General features: G+C 39.3%; 1 pseudogene; it reads right to left on the bottom strand.

The window, feature by feature from the left end:
* Positions 1-695: 695 nt before the first annotated feature.
* Positions 696-1,694, bottom strand: LOC104658564 (annotated as a pseudogene).
* Between the last annotated feature and the right edge of the window lie 15,103 nt (positions 1,695-16,797).

Here is a 16,797-nt window from a genome sequence, read left to right as displayed (position 1 = left end):
ACAGTATTCAAAATGTGTATTCATGGATGCAGATACTCTGATTCTAGCAAATATTGATGATCTTTTTGAGCGAGAAAATTTGTCCTGTATAAAACTTACTGCATATAGAAAACTGATGGACATCTTCAGACACTAAGACCAGGAAATAAAATGGGTTAATGCTATTTGTTGATACATTTATGGATCACTCAGCATAATTAAAGCATATGCATAAGGTAAAGCATAATTCTGCTTTACCTGAAAGCAGAATTATAATCACTCACTCTGGCAGCACAGGGCAATTCTAAAATACAGGTCTAGTGAAAGGTACATACAACCAGCAACCGAGCAAGGGACAGATGCCATGTCCTCTTCTGAAGGGAGTGACTGATTTGGAACCAGGGTCTGCAGATTTTAAAAATTGATATAGTCACTTTAACAGTTTAATAATGAGTTGCCTTTACTATGTATGTTGACAATCAGCAAAAGTGAGAATTTCTAAAATGTGCTAAAGAGAATTAAAAAGTAGAACACAGTCCATATAACAGAATTGCCGCTTCACAACTTTTGCCCAGTTCTCACCTGTTGTCCTGTGAAAACCTCTCATCTAATGAGTTTTAGTGAAAGTCTCTTGAAGCCATAACAGACTTTTCTCAACCTAGCTCTAGGTACTAAGTATTAGGAACACGTGTCCACAGGAAATGGCAGTGTTTCTACTAGAGGTAAGTGTCACGTGTCCTCTTGATGTCAAAGGAATCTTGTCCCATATAATCATCCTGGCCCTATTCCCACCACTCCTTCTGTTCTTCCAAGGATACAAAAAGCTGTGCCATAGCTGGAATCTCCCCAAGGGACAGATATGATATGCCTCCTGAGATATCTTCCACATTTACATATGAGCAGGTGTCTTTGACAAGGTCAAATTGTTGAAGCAGAGGTAAAACACTCATGGTAAAGATGCTCCACCACAGGATGAGAAATGCTGAATGAATCACATTGGGATCATGGGACTCACTTTTGACATTTTTTTGTTTTGGGATCATAACTATAATTCTATGATTTGGCTCATTCTAGGAAATGCACAACTTTGGCACTTGCACCAAACACTTTAAATGCTGGGAGGTAGGAGTATATAGAGATGTCGCTTGGGTTATAAATGAACAGCAGGTGTTTTCTGATGTCTGTTGTTGCCCAGATGCTTAAAAAATGTGTTCAGTAAGCCTTGGCCTCCACTGTCAAAACTACCTTGCTCAGAAGCAAGATGCAACAGTTGATTATATGTTTCAACCGAAGGCTGATAAACAAAGATTCTGGAATTGAAGCAGTTAGGCCACCCTTGGTTGGGTGCTGCTGACAATTCTTCTTGCTCAAAAAGATCATCAATATTTGCTAGGATCAGAGTATCTGCATCCATGAATACACATTTTGAATAGTGTGTAAGTCACTAGGCATGCAGCTTTGCCAGCGTGGCACCCAACTCTGGCCTCTTCATTATGCTTAAATGAGCAGAATCGCTGCTGTCCAAGACATTTACCATGATTACTTCATTAAAGACTGTCTCTAAAACTTTTTTCATGGAGTTTGAGACTTGCGGGGTGGCGAACACGACCAGTCTTCTGTGGTCCTGTGCTGTTTTAGAGGTGAGCCCCAGACCAGGGCAGCCCTTTGGTATAGGCATAGTTTGTGGTCAGTGTTACAAAGGCCTGATCTGTCATGGTGCTGCCCAGGGGTGCGGGTGGCCGGGGCAGCTGCAAGTCGGTGGCTCAGAGAAGCCTGTGCCTGGAGGTAGCAGGAACAGCGACGGGGCGTGAATCTATTCCATCAACCCTGGGGTACTCACTGCTTCTTGCAGTAATTTCTTGGTCACTCCTATTTCCTTTCTTTTTGCTTTTTCCATCTTCTTTTTTTTTTTTTTTTTTTTGGTGAACAATCTGAAACATATATTTAACACACACGACTTTATAATTATTCAGTTCATTAAGATGACTCTCTTTTAAAAATATTTTTAATTTTTGTGGGTACATAGTAGGTGTATATGTTTATGGGGTACATGAGATGTTTAGATACAGGCATGCAATGTTTGATAATCACATCATGGAAGATGGGTATCTATCCCCTCAAGTGTTTACCCTTTGTATTATGAACAATCAAATTTTACTTTTAGTTACTTTAAAATGCACAAATAAATTGTTATTGACTATTGTCATCCTGTTGTGCAATCAAATAGTATGGCTTACTCCTTCTTCCTATTTTTTGTACCCATTAACTATCCCCGCCTCCTCACATCCCCCTAGTACCCTCTCCAGCCTATAGTAATCATCTTTCTACTCTATATCTCCATGAGTTCCATTGTTTTGATTTTTAAATCCCACAAATAAGTGAGAACATGCAATGTTTGTCTTTCTGTGCCTGGCTTATTTCACTTAGAATAATGACCTCCAGTTCTATCTATGTTGTTGCAAATGACTGAATCTCATTTTTTTGTAGCTGAATAATGCTCTATTGTGCATAAATACCAAATTTTCTTTTCTTTCTTTTTTTAATTATACTTTAAGTTCTAGGATACATGTGCATAACATGCAGGTTTGTTACATATGTATACTTGTGCCATGTTGGTGTGCTGCACCCATCAACTCGTCAGCACCCATCAATACATTATTTATATCATGTATAAGTCCCAATGCAATCCCTCCCCCCACCCCCATCCCCATGATAGGCCCCAGTGTGTGATGTTCCCTTCCCGAGTCCAAGTGATCTCATTGTTCAATTCCCACGTATGAGTGAGAACATGCGGTGTTTGGTTTTCAGTTCTTGTGACAGTTTGCTAAGAATGATGGTTTCCAGCTGCATCCATGTCCCTACAAAGGACGCAAACTCATCCTTTTTTGTGGCTGCATAGTATTCCATGGTGTATATGTGCCACATTTTCTTAATCCAGTCTGTCACAGATGGACATTTGGGTTGATTCCAAGTCTTTGCTATTGTGAATAGTGCTACAGTAAACATACATGTGCATGTGTCTTTGTAGTAGAATAATTGATAATCCTTTGGGTATATACCCAGTAGTGGGATGGCTGGGTCATATGGTACATCTAGTTCTAGATCCTTGAGGAATTGCCATAATGTTTTCCATAATGGTTGAACTAGTTTACAATCCCACCAACAGTGTAAAAGTGTTCCTATTTCTCCACATCCTCTCCAACACCTGTTGTTTCCTGACTTTTTAATGATTACCGTTCTAACTGGTGTGAGATGGTATCTCATTGTGGTTTTGATTTGCATTTCTCTGATGGCGAGTGATGATGAGCATTTTTTCATGTGTCTGTTGGCTGTATGAATGTCTTCTTTTGAGAAATGTCTGTTCATATCCTTTCCCCACTTTTTGATGGGGTTGTTTGTTTTTTTCTTGTATATTTGTTTGAGTTCTTTGTAGATTCTGGATATTAGCCCTTTGTCAGATGAGTAGATTGCAAAAATTTTCTCCCATTCTGTAGGTTGCCTGTTCACTCTGGTGGTAGTTTCTTTTGCTGTGCAGAAGCTCTTTAGTTTAATTAGATCCCAATTGTCAATTTTGGCTTTTGTTGCCATTGCTTTTGGTGTTTTAGACATGAAGTTCTTGCCCATTCCTATTTCCTGAATGGTACTACCTAGATTTTTATCTAGGGTTTTTATGGTATTAGGTCTAACATTTAACTCTCTAATCCATCTTGAATTAATCTTCGTATAAGGAGTAAGGAAAGGATCCAGTTTCAGCTTTCTACTTATGGCTAGCCAATTTTCCCAGCACCATTTATTAAATAGGGAATCCTTTCCCCATTTCTTGTTTCTCTCAGGTTTGTCAAAGATCAGATGGCTGTAGATGTGTGGTATTATTTCTGAGGACTCTGTTCTGTTCCATTGGTCTATATCTCTGTTTTGGTACCAGTACCATGCTGTTTTGGTTACTGTAGCCTTGTAGTATAGTTTGAAGTCAGGTAGCGTGATGCCTCCAGCTTTGTCCTTTTGACTTAGGATTGTCTTGGCAACGCAGGCTCTATTTTGGTTCCATATGAACTTTAAAGCAGTTTTTTCCGATTCTGTGAAGAAACTCATTGGTAGCTTGATGGGGTTGGCATTGAATCTATAAATGACCTTGGGCAGTATGGCCATTTTCACGATATTGATTCTTCCTATCCATGAGCATGGTATGTTCTTCCATTTGTTTGTGTCCTCTTTGATTTCACTGAGCAGTGGTTTGTAGTTCTCCTTGAAGAGGTCCTTTACATCCCTTGTAAGTTGGATTCCTAGGGATTTTATTCTCTTTGAAGCAATTGTGAATGGAAGTTCATTCCTGATTTGGCTCTCTCTTTGTCTGTTACTGGTGTATAAGAATGCTTGTGATTTTTGCACATTAATTTTGTATCCTGAGACTTTGCTGAAGTTGCTTATCAGCTTAAGGAGATTTTGGGCTGAGACGATGGGGTTTTCTAAATATACAATCATGTCATCTGCAAACAGGGACAATTTGACTTCTTCTTTTCCTAACTGAATACCCTTGATTTCTTTCCCTTACCTGATTGCCCTAGCCAGAACTTCCAACACTATGTTGAATAGGAGTGGTGAGAGAGGGCATCCCTGTCTTGTGCCAGTTTTCAAAGGAAATTTTTCCAGCTTTTGCCCATTCAGTATGATATTAGCTGTGGGTTTGTCATAAATAGCTCTTATTATTTTGAGGTACGTTCCATCAATACCGAATTTATTGAGCGTTTTTAGCATGAAGGGCTTTTGAATTTTGTCAAATGCCTTTTCTGCATCTATTGAGATAATCATGTGGTTCTTGTCTTTGGTTCTGTTTATATGCTGGATTACGTTTATTGATTTGCGAATGTTGAACCAGCCTTCCATCCCAAGGATGAAACCCACTTGATCATGGTGGATAAGCTTTTTGATGTGCTGCTGAATCTGGTTTGCCAGTATTTAATTGAGGACTTTTTCTTCGATGTTCATCAGGGATAATGGTCTAAAATTCGCTTTTTTTGTTTTGTCTCTGCCAGGCTTTGGTATCAGGATGATGTTGGCCTCATAAAATGAGTTAGGGAGGATTCCCTCTTTTTCTATTGATTGGAATAGTTTCAGAAGGAATGGTACCAGCTCCTCCTTGTACCTCTGGTAGAATTCAGCTGTGAATCCATCTGGTCCTGTACTTTTTTTGGTGGGTAGGCTACTAATTGTTGCCTCAATTTCAGAGCCTGCTATTGGTCTATTCAGGGATTCAACTTCTTCCTGGTTTAATCTTGGGAGAGTGTAAGTGTCCAGGAAATTATCCATTTCTTCTAGGTTTTCTAGTTGATTTGCGTAGAGGTGTTTATAGTATTCTCTGATGGTAGTTTGTATTTCTGTGGGGTCGGTGGTGATATCCCCTTTATCATTTTTTATTGCATCTATTTGATTCCTCTCTCTTTTCTTCTTTATTAGTCTTGCTAGCGGTCTGTCAATTTTGTTGATCTTTTCAAAAAACCAACTCCTGGATTCATTGATTTTTTTGGAGGGTTTTTTGTCTCTATCTCCTTCAGTTCTGCTCTGATCTTAGTTATTTCTTGCCTTCTGCTAGCTTTTGAATGTGTTTGCTCTTGCCTCTCTAGTTCTTTTAATTGTGATGATAGAGTGTCCATTTTAGATCTTTCCTGCTTTCTCTTGTGGGCATTTAGTGCTATAAATTTCCCTCTACACACTGCTTTAAATGTGTCCCAGAGATTCTGGTATGTTGTATCTTTGTTCTCATTGGTTTCAAAGAACATCTTTATTTCAGCTTTCATTTCGTTATCTACCCAGTAGTCATTCAGGAGCAGATTGTTCAGTTTCCATGTAGTTGAGTGGTTTTGATTGAGTTTCTTAGTCCTGAGTTCTAGTTTGATTGCACTGTGGTCTGAGAGACAGTTTGTTATAATTTCTGTTCTTTTACATTTGCTGAGGAGTGCTTTACTTCCAATTATGTGGTCAATTTTGGAATAAGTGCGATGTGGTGCTAAGAAGAATGTATATTCTGTTGATTTGGGGTGGAGAGTTCTACAGATGTCTATGAGGTCCACTTGGTGCAGAGATGAGTTCAATTCCTGGATATCCTTGTTAACTTTCTGTCTCATTGATCTGTCTAATGTTGACAGTGGAGTGTTGAAGTCTCCCATTATTATTGTATGGGAGTTGAGGTCTCTTTGTAAGTCTCTAAGGACTTGCTTTATGAATCTGGGTGCTCCTGTATTGGGTGCATATATATTTAGGATAGTTAGCTCTTCCTGTTGAATTGATCCCTTTACCATTATGTAATGGCCTTCTTTGTCTCTTTTGATCTTTGATGGTTTAAAGTCTGTTTTACCAGAGACTAGGATTGCAACCCCTGCTTTTTTTTGTTCTCCATTTGCTTGGTAGATCTTCCTCCATCCCTTTATTTTGAGCCTATGTATGTCTCTGCATGTGAGATGGGTCTCCTGAATACAGCAGACTGATGGGTCTTGTCTCTTTATCCAGTTTGCCACTCTGTGTCTTTTAATTGGAGCATTTAGCCCATTTACATTTAAGGTTAATATTGTTATATGTGAACTTGATCCTGCCATTATGATATTACCTGGTTATTTTGCTCGTTAGTTGATGCAGTTTCTTCCTAGCCTCGATGGTCTTTACATTTTGGCATGTTTTTGCAATGGCTGGTACCGGTTGTTCCTTTCCATGTTTAGGGCTTCCTTCAGGGTCTCTTGTAAGGCAGGCCTGGTGGTGACAAAATCTCTAAGCATGTGCTTATCTGTAAAGGATTTTATTTCTCCTTCACTTATGAAACTTAGTTTGGCTGGATATGAAATTCTGGGTTTAAAATTCTTTTCTTTAAGAACGTTGAATATTGGCCCCCACTCTCTTCTGGCTTGTAGAGTTTCTGCCGAGAGATCTGCTGTTAGTCTGATGGGCTTCCCTTTGTGGGTAACCCGACCTTTCTCTCTGGCTGCCCTTAAGATTTTTTCCTTCATTTCAACTTTGGTGAATCTGACAATTATGTGTCTTGGAGTTGCTGTTCTCGAGGAGTATCTTTGTGGCATTCTCTGTATTTCCTGAATTTGAATGTTGGCCTGCCCTACTAGGTTGGGGATGTTCTCCTGGATGATATCCTGAAGAGTGTTTTCCAACTTGGTTCCATTTTCCCCCTCACTTTCAGGCACCCCAATCAGATGTAGATTTGGTCTTTTTACATAATCCCATACTTCTTGCAGGCTTTGTTCATTTCTTTTTCTTCTTTTTTCTTTTGGTTTCTCTTCTTGCTTCATTTCATTCATTTGATCCTCAATCGCTGATACTCTTTCTTCCAGTTGATCGAGTCGGTTACTGATGCTTGTTCATTTGTCATGTATTTCTCGTGTCATGGTTTTCATCTCTGTCATTTCGTTTATGATGTTCTCTGCATTAATTAGTCTAGCTGTCAATTCTTCCACTCTTTTTTCAAGATTTTTGGTTTCTTTGCGCTGCGTATGTAATTCCTCCTTTAGCTCTGAGAAGTTTGATGGAATGAAGCCTTCTTCTCTCATCTCGTCAAAGTCATTCTCTGACCAGCTTCGATCCGTTGCTGGCGATGGACTGCGCTCGTTTGCAGGGGGAGATGCGCTCTTATTTTTTAATTTCCAGCTTTTCTGCCCTGCTTTTTCCCCATCTTTGTGGTTTTATCTGTCTCTGGTCTTTGATGATGGTGACGTACTGATGGGGTTTTGGTATAGGTGTCCTTCCTGTTTGATAATTTTCCTTCTGACAGTCAGGACCCTCAGCTATAGGTCTGTTGGAGATTGCTTGAGATCCACTCCAGACCCTGTTTGCCTGGGTATCAGCAGCAGAGGTTGCGGAGGATAGAATATTGCTGAACAGCGAGTGTACCTGTCCGATTCTTCCTTTGGAAGCTTCCTCTCAGGGGTGTACTCCACCCTGTGAGGTGTGGGGTGTCAGACTTCCCCTAGTGGGGGATGTCTCCTAGCTAGGCTACTCAGGGGTCAGGGACCCACCTGAGCAGGCAGTCTGTCCGTTCTCAGATCTCAACCTCCGCGTTGGGAGATCCACGGCTCTCCCCAAAGCTGTCAGACAGAGTCGTTCGCGTCTGCATGGGCCCCCGCTGCTTCCCCTGTTGGTCTTCAGCTGTGCGCTGTCCCCAGAGGTGGAGTCTACAGAGACAGGCAGGCTTCCTTGAGCTGCTGTGAGCTCCACCCAGTTCGAGCTTCCCAGCAGCTTTGTTTACCTACTTAAGCCTCAGCAATGGTGGGCGCCCCTCCCCCAGCCTCGCTGCCGCCTTGGGATTAGATCGCCGCAGACTGCTATGTTAGCAATGAGGGAGGCTCCGTGGGCGTGGGACCCTCCCGGTCAGGTGAGGGATATATTCTTCTGGTGTGCCTGTTTGCTTAAAGCATGGTATTGGGGTGGGAGTTACCTGATTTTCCAGGTGTTGTGTGTCTCAGTTCCCCTGGCTAGGAAAAGGGATTCCCTTCCCCCTTGTGCTTCCCAGGTGAGGCGATGCCTCGCCCTGCTTCAGCTCTCACTGGTCAGGCTGCAGCAGCTGACCAGCACCGATTGTGTGGCACTCCCTAGTGAGATGACCCCAGTACCTCAGTTGAAAATGCAGAAATCACCGGTCTTCTGTGTCGCTCGCGCTGGGAGTTGGAGACTGGAGCTGTTCCTATTCGGCCATCTTGCTCCGTCCCCTAGTTCCATTATGAAGTTATGAGATCATGACTCTACACCTGGTTTGTTGACCAAAACATTATTATATGGTGTAAGACTGCAATAGTATATCAAAGATAACAAAGTATGTTAAAAAAAAAAACCTCTTTTAATGAAGTAAAGATAATATCAAAATACATTTAAAATAATAACCTAGAAAGTTTATGAGTTGTTCGTGGATCAGTGGAAGCATTATGTAAAAGAGGTCAATTTTCTCCAAATTTATTTAAAGAGATGTTATCTCAATAAAATTATCTATAGATATTCTTTTTTATATTTTTGTGAATGGTGAAAACTGAAAACCATAAATAAATATACATAAATTAAAATTCCATATATTAAAATATATGTAAATTAAAAGCCATATATATTAAATATATGTAAATATATGCAAAATTAAATAAAAAGCCAGGGAACTCTTTGAAGGACAACTCAAGAGCACTTACTTGCTCTAGCAGGTATAATAAATTATAACGAAAACTATAGCAATTAAGCCAAGGCACTGTTATAGACCAGAAGGGTAAATTAAGGTCAGAAACAATCTCATATGTATACCGTTAGGAAAATATATTTAAACTGAAATCTTCTAACCCAGAAACTCTCCATAAAGGTAAAAAAGAAAGAACATAATTTTAATACTAATTAACCATTAAACTATAATGTGATGTACATCATAGGCAATCCACTAAGAGAAGGCAAAGACAGAAATAAAAATCTCATCTTTACATAACCAAACAGATGCAACCCACTTGTGATAAGTAACTTAATGTATCAACTTGACTGAGCCAAAAGGTTCCCAGACATTTGGTAAAACATTATTTTAGCTGTGTCCGTGAGGGAGTTTCCGGATGAGATTAACATTTGAATTAGTAGATTTAGTAAATCAGTTTGCCCTCCCTAATGCATGTAGGTCCCATCAAACCAGTAAGGCTTTAATATAATGAACCAGTAAGGCTTTAATATAACAAACCAGAATATAATGAAAAGGTTGACCCTCACACAAGTAAGAGGAAATTCCTCCTGCTTCACTGCCTGTTTAACCTGGTGCATAATTTTTGTTTGTTTCTCCCACATTCTGACTGGAACTAAAATATCAGCTCTTCCTGGAGCTTGAGCCTGCCAGCATTCAGACTGGAACTAGATCATCAATTCTCTTGGTTTTCCAGCCTTCAGTCTTAGGCTATAGCTACAACAGCATCTCTCCTGGGTCTTCAACTTGCCCGATACATATCTTGGGACTTGTTACCTCACATATCACATGAGCCAATTCCTTATAACAAGTCTTTTCATATATTGATTCTATTTCTGTGAGGAACTCTGGCTAATCCACCATGATTTACATATTCTTAAGATAAACAATAACTATTCTTCAGTAAGATAACTTGACAGCACCATTTGTCACACATAGTTTTTTTCAAAACTCATTTAGTTGTTGGAGTGCCCATCTATGTTAGTTCTTTGGCTTTATCCAGAGGAAAATAAACTTCTCGTATATTTTATGACAAGTTAGTAGTTTTGCAATGTGGAGTGAGTTGCCAGCTGAAGTTATGCTCTTACCCTCCAACGGAAACTTGGAGATAAGGACACTGTCTTACTTGATGTTTCTATATCAAAGAGATGGTTCCTGGGCCTTTGAGAAAAACAGTCAAGCATCTTAAAGCTGCAGTAGGTTTATTTAGCTGTTGAAAAAAATTTACATATACTTCAAACAGACAAGGAAAAAGCTTAAAACTACAAATGTTTACAGGAAATGCTCTAAGAACAGGGATGGGTGAAAGTATCTTCTCTGACTTTGAAGAAGAAAGATTAAGCCTTTATTTTTTATTTGTATTTGCCCTTACAATCTCCTTCCTGTGTCATCACAGAATGATGATGGTACAATTTTCCAACTGTTTCTGCCTTTTGGGGTGACAGTTGCAGTAGTCTAGATACACAGTAAGTCCATAGGAAAATAGAAAAGCAATTATCACAATTATGATAGAATAACAGAATTGCTATTTTTTAAGTCAGCACATTATTTACATTAGAGAGAAAACTTTTGAATTTACCATACCAAAAAACCCAACAAATCATAATCTTAGCAATGCATAAAATGTTTTTGTCAAATATTAATTTGTCATGATTGTATTGTTTAAATTTTAAATAATTAGCAATCTAAATCTTATTGCTAGTTTTACATAAATCCTTACTCAATCCAAGCCTAAACAGGATCTGAAATTCTGGAGGCCTATGACCTTTAATAAAGAGTTTTACTTGCAAGGCCTAAAGAACGTCTCCTGAGTGTTAGTCAATCACATATCATTACATCAGCATGACAATTTAAGCCCTTTAGTAATTGGTCTTTTTAAGTAATTTTGCCCAGCTGTGAAATGCCAGACATCCTGGCAGGCATCCAGTATCAAAGTCTTATAATAAAACACCCATTGAAAGGTACCAATTGAACTTTTGATGTTTAATGCATATAGCTCTAATTGTTTTAAGTCTGGAAGACACATCTGCCTTTGATCTCTATTGTATGATATTGTATGGCATGACATCGTAGTGTAGTGTAGCAGTGTAGTGTAGTGTTGTGTTGTGCAGTGTGTTTACATTGGGACTAAATATATAATTACACCATTAAAACAGTTAAAAGTTTTGTGAATAACAAGCATCCACCTCTGTTTATCTACCTATACTGAGACAGGAGAGAATTTGGGTCCCAAAGCTCTTTGAACAAGATAAGACCTGTCTTATACTCTATATATTGTAGAGACTACAGGAAAACCTCCCCTTAACTATCTAATGATTCACTGAAAAATCAACTGATAAAAGGCAGATTAATAAAAGAGAAGACATATGAAGACAAGGTGGGGAGGGATCACAGAATGATTACCACAACCGCTCAAAGGGGATGCAGAAATTTATACAATCTTGAGGTTACAGAAAGATGAGCGTTTACCTCATGACAAAACAGATTATGGGAAGGGGAGAAAGATGTGACCTGGCTGGAAAAGTTAGTCTTTTAATGTCAATGAAACCTCTCTGATGGCAGCCCTCAGAGACAATAGATGGTCAATGGTTTTTCAGACCTTTAGAAGTGTGAGACTCTCAGTTAATATTCCTAAATTCAGACAAAGGAATACCTGGCTACATCAATCAGATTTTCACTACAGATGCAAATCTACCCCACAAAATACAGATTTTTAGCTATTCTTATATTTCCAGCCAATATGAATAACTATCTTAAACTATGTCAAGAAAATGATATATTTCGTGATAAAATATTTTTGTTTCTTTCACTTAATTAGCAGATTTCTACTTGTCTATTACCCATATTTATGTCTTTTTTTTCCACACAAGTCTTCCAATCAAACCAGTTACCAAATATTTTTGTATCAAATTTAGGGCTTGAGTGCCTAATGCATATCAATTACTTTTACTTTATTATCAAATGTAACAATGGAGATGGTTCCTACTTTTACTCTGTGGATAATCAGAATTTTTAAGTTGTTAAAATATGCCCCTGGCCAGCAGACAAAATGGACTCCCCAAGTGTATCAGCCCATTCTCTCATTGTTATAAAGAAATAACTGAGACTCACAAGTCTACAGACTGCACAGAAAGCATAGCAGCTTCTTCTGGAGAGGCCTCAGGAAACTTATAATCATGGCAGAAGATGAAGAAGAAACAGGCATGTCTTACATGGGCAGAGCAGAAGAAAGAAAGAGATGGGGGAGGTGCCACACACTTTTAAACAACCAGATCTCATGAGAACTCACTCATTTTGCTGGGGTGGTGGTGCTAAATCATTCATGAAAACTCCACCCCAAGGCAGGGACAAGATGGCTGACTAGAAGCTGTGGTGCTCTGAGGATCCCATGGTAAAGATCCAAAATAGTGTGCCAATCCTACACCAACAACGGAGGTATCCAGGTTCTGTCATTAGGACTGACTAGGTGGCTAGTGTAACCCAGGGAGAGGAAAGAAGATCAGTGTAGTGCAGCAGCCCACCTGAGAGCCACACGGGGCAGGGGAGCCCCAGCCTGCAGCCAAAGGAGGCGGTAAGTGAGTGTGCTACCCAGCCTGGGAAACTATGCTTTTCCCAAGGAACTGTGCAACCCATGAATCAGAAGAAGACACTCATGAGCCTATGCCACTGGTGCTTTGGGTTTCCACCATGGAGCTGTGCAGATTCTCACTCAGCTAGAATTGGCCTAAGTGGGCAGAGTTCCCAGAAGGGATGGCCATCACCACTGCAGTAGCTGCCTGCTGTCTAAGCCAGCTGAGTTCCTTGTGGGAAGGGCAGAAGCCAACAGTGCCGCTGCAAGGCCTCCTTGCAGGAATTCCAACTCCAGCCAGGGACTCAGGGGCAGAACTCTGATCTTCCTGGGCCTGAGCCCCTATGGGGAAGTGTGGTTGTAGTCTCTGTGAACCAGCAGACTTAGTCTTTCCTCTTGCTAGCTCTGAGGAATCTAGGCAGCCAAGGCAAGTGAGTTCCCCTTAGTGTTGCATACCCCTCCACTGAAGTACAGCCAAAGTGTTTCATTAAATGGGTCCTTCTTCCCATGTCACCCATCTAGGTGAGACCCTCCAGCAGGGCTTGTCAGACATCCTATACAGAAGCTTTCTTACTGGCATCAGGTTTGTGTCCCTTGAAGTAAGAGATCCCAGAGGAAGGAGCAGGCACCTATCTTTGCTGTTCTTGACATCTCCACGTGCAGGAGGAAACCAGTTGAATAGGACATGAAGGAAACCTCCAGCAAACTGAAGCAGTTCTGCAGAAGAGGGACCTGACTATTCGAAGAAAAATAAACAAACAGGAAGCAACAAAAACAACAACAAAATGTCCCCACAAAGACCTCATCCAAGGGTCAGCAGCCTCAAAAATCAAAACTAGACAAACCCATGAAGATGAGACAGAATTAATGAAAAAAATAACACTGAAAATCCAAAAGGCCAGAACGCTTCTTATTCTCCAAATGATTGTAACACCTCTCCAACAAGAGCACAGAACTGGATAGAGGATGAAATGGATAAATTCACAGAAGTAGGTTTTAGGAGGTAGGTAATAACAAACTTCACTGAAGTAAAGGAGCATGTTCTAACCCAATGCAAAGAAGCTAAGAACCTTGATAAAAGGTTAGAGGACCTGCTAACTAGAATAACCAGTTTAGAGAGAAACATAAATGACCTCAGGGAGCTGAAAAACACAGCATAAAACTTCATGAAGCATACACAAGTATCAATATCTGAATCAATCAAGTGGAAGAAAGAATATAAGAGATGGAAGACTATCTTGCTGAAATAAGGCAGGCAGACAAGATTAGAGAAAAAAGAATGGAAAGGAATGAACAAAACCTCTGAGAAATATGGGACTACATAAAAAGACCAAACCTATGACTGATTGGAGTACCTGAAAGAGACAGGGAGAATGGAAACAAGTTAGAAAATGCACTTCAGAATATTATCCAGGAGAACTTCCCAAACCTAGCAGGAGAGAATAACACTAAAATTCAGGAAATTTAGAGAACCCCGCTAAGATATTCCATGAGAAGATCAAGCCTGAGACTCATAATCATCAGATTCTCCAAGGTCAAAATGGAGGAAAAAAATGTTAGAGGCAGCCAGAGAAAAAGACTGCATCACCTACAAAAGGAAGCCCATCAGACTAACAGTAGATCTTTCAGAAGAAACCCTACAAGCCAGAAGAGAGTGGAAGCCAATGTTCAACATTCTTAAAGAAAAGATTTTTCAACCCAGAATTTCATGTCCAGTCAAACTGAGTCATAAGTGAAGGAGAAATAAAATCCTTTTGAGACAAGTGAATGCTGCGGGAATTCATAACCAACAGGCCTACCTTGCAATAATTCCTGAAGAAAGCACTAAATATGGGAAGGAAAGACCAGTACTAGTCACTGCAAAACACACCAAAATATAAAGACACTATGAAGAAACAGCATCAACTAGTGTGCAAAATAACCAACTAGCATCATGATGACAGGATCAAATTCCCAAATAACAATATTAACCTTAAATCTAAATGGGCTAAATGCCCCAAATAAAAGACACACACTGGCAAATTAGATAGCGTCAAGACCCACCAGTGTGCTGTTTTCAAGAGACCCATCTCACATGCAAAGACACACATAGGCTCAAAATAAAGGGATGGAGGAAGTTTTACCAAGCAAATTGAAAGCAGAAAAAAGCAGGCTTTGCAATCCTAGTCTCTGACAAAATGGACTTTAAACCAACAAAGATCAAAAAAGACAAAGAAGAGTATAACATAATGGTAAAGGGATCATTTTAATAAGAAGAGCTAACTATCTTAAATATATATGCACCCAACACTGGAGCATACAGATTCATAAAACAAGTTCTTAGAGACCTACAAGAGACTTAGACTCTCACAAAATAATAGTGGGAGACTTTAACACCCTACTGTCAATATTAGACAGATCAATGAGAGAGAAAATTAACAAGGATATTCAGGACTCAAACTCAGCTCTGGATCACATGGACCTATAGATAGCTACAGAACTCTCCACCTCAAAACAACAGAAAACATATTCTTCTCTGTGTCACATGGCACTTATTCTAAAGTCAACCACATAACTGGAAATAAAACACTCCTCAGCAAATGCAAAGAACTGAAATCATAACAAACAGTCTCACAGACCACAGAACAATCAAATTAGAACTCAGGATTAAGAAATTAACTCAAAACCACACAACTACATGGAAATTGAACAAGCTGCTCCTGAATTACTTCTGGGTAAATGATAAAATTAAGGCAGAAATCAAGAAGTTCTTTGAAACAAACAAAAACAAAAAGACAATGTACCAAAATCTCTGGGATAGAGCTAAAGCAGTGATAAGAGGGATAAGAGGGAAATTTATAGCACTAATTCCCACATCAGAAAGCTAGAAAGATCTCAAATCAACCCCCTAACATCACAATTAAAAGACCTAGAGAAGTAAGAGCAAACAATTCCAAAAGCATAAGACAAGAAATAACTGAGATCAGACCAGAACTGATGGAGACAGAAACATGAAAAACCTCTCAAAAAATCAATGAATTCAGGAGCTTTTTTTTTAGGATTAACAAAATTTATAGACCACTAGCTAGATTAAGAAAGAAGAAAAAGGAGAAGATCAAATAGACACCCAATAAAAAATGTTAAAGGGGATATCACCACTGACCCCAAAGAAATACAAACTATCATCAGATAATGCTGTAAACACCTCTACCCAAATAAACTAGAAAATCTACAAGAAATTGATAAATTCCTAGATACATACACCCTCCCAAGACTAAACCAGGAAGAAGCTGAATTCCTGAATAGATCAATAACAAATTCTAAAATTGAGGCAGAGATAAATAGCATACCAACCAATAAAGCCCCGGACCAGATGTATTCATAGCTGAATTCTACCAGAGGTACAAAAAGGAGATGGTACAATTTCTTCAGAAATTATTCCAAAAAATTGAAAAGGAGGGAGTCCTCCCTAACTCATTTTACGAGGCCAGCATCATCCTGATACCAAAGTGGGCAGACACACACACACACACACACACACACACACACACACACACAAACTTTAGGCCAATATCCCTGATGAACATTGACAAAAAAAAATCCGCAATAAAATATTCCCAAACCGAATCAAGCAGCACATCAAAAAGCTTATCCATCATATTCAAGTCATCTTCAACCCTGGGATGCAAGGCTTGTTTAACATATGCAAAAAAAAAAATGCAATTCATTCCATAAGCAGAACCAATGACAAAAACCAGATGATTATCTCAATAGATGCAGAAAAGACCTTTGATAAAATTCAACCTCACTTAATGTTAAAAACTCTCAATAAACTAAGTATTGATATAACATATCTAAAAATAATAAGAGCTATTTATAACAAACTCACAGACTGAATGGGCAAAAGCTGGAAGCATTTCCTTTGACAACCAGCACAAGACAAGTATGACCTCTCTCATCACTCCTATTCAGCATACTATTAGAAGTTCTGACCAGGGTAATTAGGCAAGAGAAATAAATAAAGAGTATTCAAATAGAAAGATAAGAAGTCAAATTGTCTCTCTTTGCAGTTGTCATGATC

Source organism: Rhinopithecus roxellana, chromosome 18 (assembly GCF_007565055.1).
Source record: "Rhinopithecus roxellana isolate Shanxi Qingling chromosome 18, ASM756505v1, whole genome shotgun sequence".
In the NCBI taxonomy this organism is placed as follows: domain Eukaryota; kingdom Metazoa; phylum Chordata; class Mammalia; order Primates; family Cercopithecidae; genus Rhinopithecus; species Rhinopithecus roxellana.
Note: the sequence above shows the minus strand (reverse complement) of the source record. Positions and strands in the feature narration are given on the sequence as shown.